This window comes from Plectrocnemia conspersa, unplaced genomic scaffold, assembly GCF_051122295.1.
Source record: "Plectrocnemia conspersa isolate PC_06_02 unplaced genomic scaffold, ASM5112229v1 ptg000012l, whole genome shotgun sequence".
NCBI classification, from domain to species: Eukaryota; Metazoa; Arthropoda; class Insecta; order Trichoptera; family Polycentropodidae; genus Plectrocnemia; species Plectrocnemia conspersa.
In genome coordinates, this window is record NW_028277176.1 from 12329207 (window position 1) to 12342723 (window position 13517).

Consider the following 13517-nt stretch of genomic DNA (forward strand, 5'->3'; position numbering starts at 1 on the left):
TACTTTGGAGCTAGGGGCGCCAATTAAAAGCTATTGGTATGCTTTCGTTTTCACCTGTCGGTCACTCTTTAAACTACATATACCACTGTATGTAATTTAAATTTTTATCTTGCTTTTTAAAATTTTATAAGTTTATATATAATATGTATATTAAATTATGTTAAAATGTAAGTTCGCATAACTTAATTTTAAATATACTTCAGTTATTTAGAGACTAACAAAAAATTAATAAATACTCGAGTCAAGTACTTTGAATGAGACTGGGTGTCAGAAGTCAACGTTAAAAGCGCATATTGAACGTCGTCTTTACTTTTTTAAGCTTTTCAAAAGTTTTATTTAAAAAGGCAACAGAATAACATATACATATATACAAGTCAGTACAAAAGTTTATTTGCGGTTTTTTGTCGTCGTGTGTAGACAGGGCGGTACTTCTAAGCGTAATTATGTTGCAATATTAAAAAAAGGCTGCGTTATTTAATGACCAGACGATCTGATAAAGGTCCGCAGTTTCTGGGCCGTAGATTCTAAAGGCACTTTGAAAGCATTGCGTTTGACTGGACTCCCACAGTGGAAACTTTCTTCAGTCTTTCTGATGTGAAACGAAAATTTCCGCCTATTCTCTGGAAAATCTATTGCTGGAAAATCCTACAAAAAATCTCACCGCATACGTCAATAGGGAACCGTAAGAATGCGGGTGTACATCTCGACCGCGGATAGATCCATGTACACCGTTTGCGAGTATTTAGACCCGCGTGTGCCGTGTCTTTCAAATAGTATTTTGTATTAATCGCTACATATGCTACTTTTTGTACGTTATTAGCTTTTAAAAAATAGGAATATTTGTTGTTATATGATGCATGTATTGTATATGTATATTTACTTAACTTTATGACTTTTTTTTCACATTTGCATAATTATTATAGTAAGTACATTATTAATATCTATAATTCAGCGACTTATAAGATTTGCTGATATACACTATTTAATGTGTTCAGATATTAAAGCTATTAAAAATTGATTAAGTTCATGCTGTTTCACTCGAAGTCCGTTTGCATTCCAAGCTAAAATTATGATTTGGTGATATATACACAGTTTCACGCACTAATGCGTAGCAATGGCGCGTGTGTTCTTAGTGTGTGGCATAGAAATTAATTGTCGAGTATGAGCTATTTTTTCTATGACTGTGGAATCGGAGTTAAATTTGATAGAGTCATTGCATTTTAATCGTAAAATATCGACCGAAGCTAACACACAATTTGACTCACATCCAATCATAAAAATTCAGAAATCGATAACATTTTCAACATTTCAAACGACTCCATAGCCTTTATTTTTTATACTAAATATGGAGCTTAAAAACTAAACAATAACTCAAAAGCACGCTATAAATATATATATTTTTTTTTAAATCTGCATATTTTTTATTTTTAAGATTTTAATACCACTTTATTGAAATTTTTTAAGAATTTATACGATTTAATTTTTATGCGTTTATATAATATATATATATATATATATATATATATATATATATATATATATATATATATATATATATATATATATGACTTGTTCACACTATTTGTAGTATTTATTAATATACATGATATAATTAAATAATGAAAGATTTATAATAATCAATAATATAACTGCATTACTATAGATTAATTAACATGTCATGTTTTATAGCACTGTATATATTTAACTCAAATATAAATATATTTTCCTTTTTTCTAGAATATGATATTTATAACAATAAATTTGTAGGTATTCTGTTTTTTTTTTATGCAGCCGTATAAAATTCTTTTCTTATGCAGTGGTATAAAAATACAGCGGTTGTAAAACATTAAAAAATATGTGTACAAATTTAATTTTTAACAAGAATAGCACAAAATAATTATAAAAATGAAACAATACATATATAACAATAACCTTTTAATATAGTATGTACGTTTATTTATTGTTTTATTTTATTATTTATTAATTTTAGAATATCTGCGTTCTAAGAAAAATAATTCGAGAATTATCTATCAGTATTTTTACTTATATATGATTCGGGTTGCAAAAATTAGGCCTTAAAACACACAGATTACTTTTTATCTTTGAGATAAAAATATAAGATAATTTTTGGACATTAAGTCAATTTTGTATGATGGAAAAGTCTTGCCTGTTTTTTTCCTTAAATTAAGATTCACCTCAATTAAGAGTTATATGCTCTGCAAGGTTTTAAGAATAGTAAGAAGCTGTCATCTTAGTCATTTAATCAATCGTACACAATTATTTACTAATCAAATCTCGAGAGGTAACAGAGACAATTTATATTGAATTATAGTCGACGTTTGTAATAATATAATATTTATTATTTTTTTATAAAATATGCTGTTTTATTTGTTAAATAAATTATATAAATACGTGTGTATTTTATCTGACAATAATAGACATCGTAAAACTAGTTTATCAAGCAAATACCAGATAAGAAAACGATAATACAAAACAACCGTACATTACCAAAGTCCGATCGGAATATTCGACATAGTGTTTTCTTTTCCTGGTCAGATTTAAAGATTTCATATTAGAAAAAATATCGACGAATCTTATCTAGCAAAGAACGTGAGTTGCTTATTCTATGTTTTTGTCTGTGATAAAATAGCGTAAAAGATGACTGCTGGGCACATTAAATAAGTAACGTATGTATATGTGTATACTTTCTCGAAGAATCTCGCGGCTTTATCCCCTTGAATACTTTCCTTCAATAGGGATTCCACAAAAGGTCTAGTTCTTGAGCTCCAATCGGTCGGATTCCACAAATCACGCGAGAGATGGAATGCCCGAGATCTTCCCGAGCTCCAACCGGCTTAAGCCTACCTCGATACGATTTAGTCAAACAGATTTATGCAATCACCTCATATATACATATATATATATATACTTAAATATGGATTGGTATATGTGTGTGTATAGAGTGGTAGTACTACTAAAGCGTCTATGCTTACGATCTGAATTTAAAAGGGACGTCTAATCTGAAAGCTTTTAAATTCGATCCTTTGAACTCGCCAATAAAATGTCGCTCGGATAAGATTTCTAGTTTTATATGTCTATATATTTAAAGGTTAAATGGTTAACTCAATGTCATGGCAACTTTTAAGAGTTCATTGACAACGTAAGACTACATTTTAATTATGTTTTTATATATCACATTAAAAATCTAGTATATTCAAAAAATATTTTGTGCCACCCTGCTAAATATATATTTTTCTAGAAAACTTTAAGGTGTCAAGTCACGTTTGTACCGCCATATTTTTGTGTATATATACTTTATAAATAAAATCCCGGTGTTGTCTTTCAATACTATTAAATAATCATATTTTTTATGTACTATTATTTATTTATTATAAAAATCACTAAAGCATTTATGGTTTAAGAAACACTTCTTCACTAAAAATATCCATTTGCGCGCGGTTCAGTTTTAATCAGTTTTTAAATTAAATTCAAAAGGAATTTACTTCACCTATTCATATCGAAACTCGGGGGACTAACTTTTTATTGACTGAAAGGGGAATCGGATTTTTTTCCACCCCCGTATAAACGAACGTTTGATTTTTTCCAAGTTTTTCCACATTTTCCTTTCGCGGTAAGTCCTCGAATTTTGTTCGTAATGTAGACGTCGATATAGATAGTGTTACGTGATCTCATTATATGAAAATTGGGCTTCGCTCCAGACGAATGGCCTTTCCAACTATTCCGCTCTCCTAACATATTCAACGTACGTATTACTTTATACAAATATCTTTAACCGTTTTTTTATTTATAAAATTAAACGCTTCCTGTGAAGATTTATGTATTCAAATACGCAATGATGTCACTCTTAAAATCCCATATTTAATATACGTTCGAAATTTTATTTTTTATGTTTGATCAATAAATAATATACGTTCAATATGTTGTTAAATAATAAAAAATATGTTTTATTAAACAATATATTGAACGATCGAACGTTTCAAGATTAGTAATTTTAATATATCGTTACGTTTTTAAACTTGAATACATATTTCAAATTTGAAAACAATCGTTAACTTTTATTTTACAAAGACAAAGTAAGAAATAATTCCTACAAAAGTCTTAAATTAATATAAAAACGCAATTAAAACAATTTTAATAAATATTGCCTGGCAAAGGCATTATTATTTATATAACTTTTTTAGACTCTGTTGATTTTTCAGCGAGTTAATAGTTAGTTTTATAATATTACGTACATTTTTTTAAATTTAAACTACACACAAAAGGTTTTCATAAACGTAATAAATTCAGATTAAACCCTTTTGAAGCAATTTATAACTTTCGTTTACGCAAAAATTTTAATGGACATGAAAATGTTTTAAGCTTGTTAAAGAAAGGGGTAGAGAGTGAATCATCTTTTTATTGCAAAAGACAACAAAAAATAAAAATAGTTACCAACGTTTTAAATGAAGCTAAATGTACCTCGTATAAAGCAATATAAATAACGCGCATTTTTCTAATGGTAAACTTTATTTCAAATGTCAAATGTGAAGCTCGAATAAAAAGTTCGAAGTTTAATTTTAAACTAGAATATGTTAAGTAATAAATTTTTATTTTTATACAATTAGATAAAAATATATAGATACCTCAAGTAAAATTACCACTTAGTAATAAAAATCATTTATTATTTATATATACTATATTTCTCTAAAGATTCGTTTTATCTGTCATATCGTCAATAAAAAAAATATTCTGATTTTTTGGTTATATATATAGGTTAAAACGGTAAAGGAGGATATATAACATTTTACTCCTTAGTTTTCTCTATTTTCTGTATGTATTTATATATTCCTATGTACAATAATAAAACTTTATTAAATTAAGGAATATTTCGATACTCAAAGATTATTATTGATTAAAAATATTATATTTATAATACGAGTAAAAGTGTTTTTTTTTTTTAATTATGGTACTTTGAACATATCTTATTTAAGTATGAATTATATTCTAATTGTTCATTAATGTTTTCGTTTCTTTTAATTAATTTAAATAATATTTCGAATCAACTTCCTTAATAGTTATGATACTAATTTTGATCCGCACCTTAACTGGATATCAAATATTGTAATAAAAACATATTTTATAATGTTAAATTTTTAGTAGATATTCAAGTTCAGTTATTGGCATTTAATATGATAAATCAATATATACATATACATCCAGAATAAAAAATATTAAACACATTTTTAACGGTAATAGTTTTGCCCTCTTATAAAATAACATTTTAATTATGTTTAAAAAGCAATTACTTAATTTTAATTATTTTACCTTTATTATTTTTAATTTACGATTTCGTGGAATTTGAACCAGACCCAACCCTCAAAAAATATATATATAAAGCGAAACAATTTTGAATATGCATGAAACATGAAATTTAATTGAACGTTTGACGTTCATACACATTCATGTTGCTTTTAATAAATAAAATAAATTAACATATATTATGCTAAAAAACTAATAATTTATATTAAGATAGCATTTCAAATACCTATTTTAGAGAAAATTTAAAGATTTAATAAACTCGATATGATTCAATTTCATAATTTCTATCGATGCACGAAACACGTTAGTTGTTCTACAATATGAAAATTGTTAATGTTTTAATTAATTTTTTTATTACTTAAAACCGACTTAGCTTTTATTTTTAATTTTGGCTTGTTCCATCTAAAAATTTGTTTTATTTTAAATTGATTTTTTATAACTGTCGAACGAAAAAATTAATTTTAATTAATACTCAAAAATATGTAATATTGGTTGGGCCATAAAGATCTCTCCTATTTTTAAGTAGTACTGTGTGAGCTATAATTGAGTTAGAGAGGTAGGGTAGGATTTATTTGTTAGGTCAATTTCTACCGTTATCCGTATACATCATAAGTCGGGTCAAGGAGATACGTTACGCAGTTGCATTAGGCTCGGGTGTTTCAGTTCATGGGTAATTTTGATCCAACCCAGCCATACTTTAGCACCACTAACCAATTGGAAACGGAAATTGGATAGGGGAAATATAAGTTGAGTCATTTAACTTTGAAGATTAGTTGTTCAAGCGTATTATGAGAACAACCGTTTTATGATACGACTCAGATAGTGTTTATAAATACTTTGCGATCGATTAAAATGCATTTGTACCAGATTGATTTTTTAACCTTCGGCCAAATAAATCCACAATAAAAAAATACCTACTAGACCTTAGACATTTGAAACGTCAGAAAATGTGAAAGCATTATAAATATATATTGAGAAATCGTCAAGTTGTTACGCTTATAAAAATAAATGAAATTAGGGATAATAAGTCGTAGTTAGAGAAGGATTCTGCATCCTAATTTTAAATTTAATTCTAAAGAAATATTGTAAATTATGATACTATAATAATTGTGTTAAAAAGGTCATGCCAAATGCAGAGCTCTTAAAGCTCAAAATTATTAGTGATGAAGCTCATTTTACATTAGTAAAGTCTATGTACATTTTTACTTTAGTGATATTAAAAGATTTTTATGAATCGTATTCGATCTCTATAATATTTAAAGAAAAATATCAGACTGTAAATTTACGTATTCCTTTTGAGATAATCTTAAACAATGTATTTTAAAAACCCATTTAAATAAAACTGTATGTTATGTGCATTTAAAAATAAATACATTTTTTTTGTGGATAGCTTTGTTTATTTTTTATATCCCTTTAAAATTTGGGAAATATTTATGTTACACCGTGTATCTTAGGAAAGTTTTTTATAAAGTCAATCATTCAGTTTTGATGGCCTTACAAAATTTCTTGCAACTAATTAAAATAACGTTGTCTGTTTAGTTAATAATTAGCAATATTAAAAAAAATACTTTACTTAATCAAACTTGTCCACTGCTGTTTCTTAAATATATAATATAAATTACATAATCACATAAATTGTTTCTTCGAATTTTTCATTTTATTTCTACGAATAAAAAATATGTTTACTTAGTGAAGTATTTATTAATAATTAATTTCTACGTGAGTATTTAAATATGCTTTAGTAAGTCTTTTAACGTTCAGCGTTGATAAATGTTTACACTTGTATAAAACAAACTTTTCCTTCGCTCTTTCTTTAAATAATAAATATATAAATATCTTAATATGTTATGTAATAACAATAAGGCATCAAAAATGTTGGATTTAAGCTACAAATGTGATGCATATAATTAAGAACGTCTCAAGAAACAGTCGCAAATTTAACGTCAATGTCCAGTTTTCTAAAAGCAGCATTAAATTAATATTTTAGCTAAATGAACTAGCATAAATTTTACTTAAATAAAGTTAAAGTTAAAAATTCACCTTTCAATCTAAATAATATATGTAGAGCTTAACGTATTACTGACTTTACTGCTACAAGCTGAGTGCCATATACTATTTTTTTTTTATAAAAACATATTTTTTTATAAATAATTTCGAGCACAATGTCAAGATACGTTGCTATTTGCAATTCACTATATCAAGTGACATACCTGCGTTATCGTTTTTCTATAAAAAATTTTGCTATACATCTCTACAGTTGATTCAGATATTTCGCTACACAAAATTTAAAAAAATATGTTTTTTAATATATTTTATATAGAATTTGCAATTGTAATGGTCGATTGCCGTTAAAATTAAATAAAATGCATTTAGCTAATCCCTTGTAAGTTGTTATGGTCACATATAAAATACACTATGGCATTTTGGTAGGGCGTAAATATTAATAGATTTTTGTTTATTGCGCTTTTAACGCGTAATACGCGTTAAAGCGCAATATGAGCTTTTTTCGCAGTCAATGCTTAACTTTGGATAAAACCGGTTAGTACTTTATAGCATGCTTTACCATATGTATTTAATAATGAATTTCCCTGGTCTATTATACATAAAAGTTTTTATTTTCTGAAAAAAACTTCTCACCTATCATATCGAATAATTTTGAACCACGGTTTTATGTGTAACTAATGTGACTATTTAAATTCCGATTAAATTAGAATAAAAATTCATAAAATAAGCAACTTTGAACCTTGGCGATCATCCGTTGGTAGCTAATTCAAGTTTTTAAAATTATCATTATAGCTCAACTATGTGATCAAGAGCTATTATTTTATTTAGAAAATATATATTGTAACGTTTAGCTAACTAGTATACTTATCTGTTAAGAGCAAATGTAAGAAGACTTATTTATTATAAGAAAAAAATCTACAATACTATTTTATTCTGAGCTTGATTATACAGTGTAGAAGTTTTGGTTTAAGTTTTGCACAATATTCTAGTCAACATTCTAATGAGAGAACAGTTATGGTTTTTATTTTATTTTAAAATTACCAATTTTAAATGTATCTTTTTTAGCTACGTTATGTCTAATGGTAGTACATAAAATATATTTTTATTTTACTTTTAGAACTAAGCAAAATACAAATATGAACGCTTTATATTCAGAATGTAATAATAACAACCTTATTATAAGTTTCCTTTAAACTGTGTTGTTAGTAGTTAAATCGTTTTCGCTCAAACGACCATCGTGGGACCTCAGAATACAAAGGTACAATGATATCTATCCAACATCAAGAAAGCTACTACTGTTTTATTCGCAACCTTTGTAAAACAGTTATACGACGTAGTATAAATGTATCCGAGTGTGTGTGCCATTTTCTAATTTCCTATGAATATGTAAATACAACAACTTTGTTATTATTTTAACGCTATATAGATTTAATATAGGAGGAGTTGTGCAAGAAAACTCATTAAGCATATACATACATACAAGCAAAATTAATCATCAATTCTGAACAAAGTTTGACTTTAGCCCAGGGGATAGTTGTCTTGTGTGTCGAATGGCCCGGGCTGCTACTTGCAAAATGGTCACGTGAAATTTCATAATTGCGATGCAGCAGCGCAACAAAAACCCGTCACAATGATTAAAGACGTGTCGCTTTAAAATTTTCTCGATCTACGGTGTTTCTTACAGAGAAACTAGAGTTTAATTAGCGTTACGTGCAATTTTAATTGCCCTTTTTATGTGTGCTAACTCGTACACGATTCGCCAGGGTCGATTGTGAAAATGATGCCACACAATTAAACCGATAGTTAAAATATTATTACGGCGTTATTTTGTTGTACATACGCCGTTTAATAACCTAACGGTATGTACTAGGTCATGTAAAGGATTAAAAGGTTTGTAAGTAATTATTTTGCTATTTATTGTAGTAACCTTGGAGTTGATTGCTGATTGTTTCGTATCAAAGCATTTTATGAGAACATTGATTACTACCAAAATTATCCAAAAAAAAAGGCAATTTATTTCTATAAGAAAAATATATTTCAATTTAATTACAAAAGCGTGTACAATTTATTTTTATTTGATCATAGACTTAAGATTACTTGCCAATGGCGGCGGCCGTGAATGACGTCCAGACGGCAGCTTATGTCACGTACAGCTGGCATATTTGCGTGCGATCGAAAAATGTGCTAAATAATCGCTAATAAATGATACTTCAGTATATGAACACCACACCTGTGACTATCCTAGAATTTGTCGCCATCGATTCTAAATAAGAATTCGTTATGGTGTAACATTTATATAAACCGATCTAGGAAAATACATAAGGATATTCGAAACGATTTTTTTTAACAAAACCAAGTAGTACTAATTATTTTTTAATTATTTAATTTGATATGAAAAAAAATATAATAACGATATCTGTCAGAAGAATATACTATCAAAAATATAATTAATTCCTTACGGTGCGGTGCCCTAAAATATTTACAAATGTCAGTGAGAGTCTGTTGAAGTCCTCTATAAGCATATGGTATTATAACTTGACCACGTGACTACGATGCAGCGCTCGACATACGTGTAGACCATAGGACGCCTACGTGCATACTAAAATTGAACCGAGTTACTCGTTCTATCTCAGTTTGCGAAAAACCATATCATTATCTTTCTCACTGTCGTCACTTAACACGCGAGAGAGCGAAAGAGGAAGTATCTCACCGCTCGCGCTCGAAAGGGCAGCTCTGACTTCGGTACGTTTGCCGACAATGTTCGACAAAGTCGACTGAATTACCCCCACTTTACCTCCCATTCTCGGTAACCTCGGACAACTTCCGAGAGATTCTAGAGCGGGAAGAACCCAACTCGATCGAAGTAACGCACTATATTCTCCCTCCTTGGCCAACCTTGGCCAACTTCCAGAGAGTATAGTGCAGTCATAACAATATAAATATTTTGTTGAAATATGTTTATTTTAGAAGCATTTAAATATAATTTAACAAATATATTTCTATTTTATGTACAGGGTATATTGATGTTAATCTGTTAGGCCTTGAATATAATACTTTACTTTAATAGCTAATAAATAGTATGATAAATATTGACATATGCTTTGGTGATTTAATTTAATCTACACTGCGTAATATCAACACAAAGTTCATCCATTTTTAAGGGTGGCTAGAATATAGCACATCTCTCGACGACATCCATTGAATATTCATAATCTGGCATACGTTCGCTATTTAATTTTCTATTCATCATAGCAAGTTTACACGCGCGTACAACGTTTTACACTAGCCAAAAGTGGATTCGCGCAATCAGCGCTCGCTTTTGACTAATTTGCCATCACGTACACGTAAATCCTAATGATAGTTAGATTATTTTATCTGCCACGCCATTCAATCCGCATAATATATTCATAGCTAATGCGAAATCCACGCACTGCAACGCATTAATTGAGAAATTAATTTAATTTTTGCATTTTACCGGATTGCTTACAAATTTGTCAAAGTATGCTAAAAATGCGTATTTGCTTATTGCAGCGACGAATATATAGATACAGCAACTTATTCTACAATTGTTAAATGGATCGTGAGACACAGATATCACTTTAGGTGAATACTATAGGATGTAACTGCGATTCTTTTGAGACTCAGATATAAACGTTTCTTTATTCTAATTATAGCATTTATTTTAATTCCAGCTCCAATCGGCACTAACGAGGTCAAGGACAATGATTTGAACCTGATTTTTTTTGGGCATCGGCCCCGGGCCAACATATTTCACGGACGGGGGCCGCAATCAGGGGAACAATCAAGATAATGAAATTACAACAATTCCGCGTCTGGAGCGCGATTCGTGCAGACTTTCCGACCCTTGGAGCCCGTTCCGCCCTAACCGAGAATTTCTATTGCGGTTAGCACTCTCGTGACTCTGTGATTCCTAATTAAAATTCAAAAAATACGACAGGGTTTCGTGTTAGGGTCTATGAAAAAAAAATGATGGAAATTAGTAAAATGCTTTATTTTATTTGACCTTTATTTTTATTTGTTGTGTTTGTCGAAGGTTTAGCAAATAATGCTTAATTTATATAAAAAAATAAATAAATTAAGTAAACAGTATTATAAGTAATTAATAAACATTTTGGTCAAAAAATATATTAAAATTATATATTTGTAAAATTGAGATATTTATCAAACACGCAGTACATACAGTACTGTTCGAATGTCTATTTTTAAACTTTTCATGCATACAAATCTACAATATTTTCTGATCAAAGTTAAATTTATATTTCTACTTTTCGGGATACTTTTTCGCAGAATAAAGATACGAGGTTGGTTAAATTGTAAACATTTCCGCTAGGGTCCGGATGGCAAAGTTTACCAGACTTCAGTTTCAACAACATAATGTTTTATAAAGAAATTTCAACTTTATTTAATGATAAATGAGATTTATTACTTTTAGGCCCAGCAACACAAGATGTCCTGTGCCAGGATTCTCTAGTTGTTTGGCTCCGGCTGCATTGGCATGTCTCATTACTTCATTCAATAGCTGAAGCCTTTGTCTTTCCACCGATCTTTGACCATCTAGTTTATTATCCAGCTATTGTATCGGCGATTAGATGAAGTCCATTCGAACAACGTGGCCTACCCACCGAACTGAAGACACTCTTTTTGTATCTTATACTCCACCATTGCCCTCCTTGATGCCTCCATATATCCTGTGGAGAACTTTTCTCACAAATGAATCAAGTAGCTCTCAGAGGCGTATATCAGATCTAAATAATGTTTTTTAAACTAATATTTTTATACGACAAGATAGCGTATATTTTTTGTTTATTTTTTCAAGCTAAAATAAATCTTCTTGCTCTCATTACTGACATTATTTGTAGCTGTTACCAGGGCTCTCTTGTATATGAAGTTCTATCTCTCTCGGATCATAACTCTCATGTATTTTGTTTTTTCTTCTGGATTTTTTTATCTGAGGATTTAATAGCGTTGAAGGCTTATATTTGTGTCTGTTTTGATCTTACACCTATGTCAGTATCATCAGCATAGACGATGATTTGAACTGATTTATTATATATACTATCAGATATATCTAGTTTGTCATCTCTGGTGCCTTTTTCCATGGAAATATTAAATAGAGAACATGATAAAGGAGGTACTGTTGTAAAAATTCAACTTTAGTTTTTTCACCAATTCCGGGATTCATATGTATCTCTATGAAATCTGTACACAAATTTTAAATGTTCGATGCTTGTTTAAGAACCACTTTTAATTTATAAATTGGACCACTCTGCAATTGATCAACATATATCGACAGTTAAATAACAGATAGGTCTCAAAAAACATACTTTATCTACAATTAAAAGATTTAATCGACAAGTACCATGATAAAAGCGTGAGAATCGTAATATTACGCTTTAAGGTCATAAAACGTAGGCATTTTTGTCAAGAGTGACTGCTGTAAAAACAAAAGCTCAACTTGCGTAACAAAACTTTTATCTAATATTTTTGAATAAGAACACGCTGGCTAGTTATAATGTTTTTGCCATACCGCACGAGCACGATTCGGTCATAAATCTTAAGAAAATTTACTTTGCTGTTTTTTCAATTTTAACGGCCGTTTAGAGATCGCCAAGAAACACAGGTGGTGACTCATAAACTCAATGGTTACGATCAGATTAAGAATTGCACTTAAAAACAAAAGTGGGCGAGCCCTAAATTTCCCTTTGGATAGAACAAGTGTATAAAAAGCTAATGCACTGGGCTCTAACATAATTTTACTTCAGACTGTAAATGATTAAAAACCTCTTATGATTTCTTCAAATTAGAATCGCTAAGTTTGCAGAAACTCGAATTTAAGAAAAGGCCGATTAACTTAGAAAAAGCAACCGCTACTCTATTGAAAATAACGTCAAACCCTAGTCCTGCTCGACGTCTTGAATGAAGATGACTGGATTATTTTAAAACATTTACAGAAAGAATGATATACGTATATAATAATTAAAATATACAAGCAATACGTAAACGTAAATTAAATAGTTGCAAAATAATATTTAATAAAATACTTTGACTTAAATTGAAATAATCAAGAACAGTTGTATATTAATAATGTAGAAGCTTCTGAAAAAGCACTGTATTTCGGCGATAAATAATAATAACATCATTAATGTAACTTTGACATTTTTAAGTCCTTTACA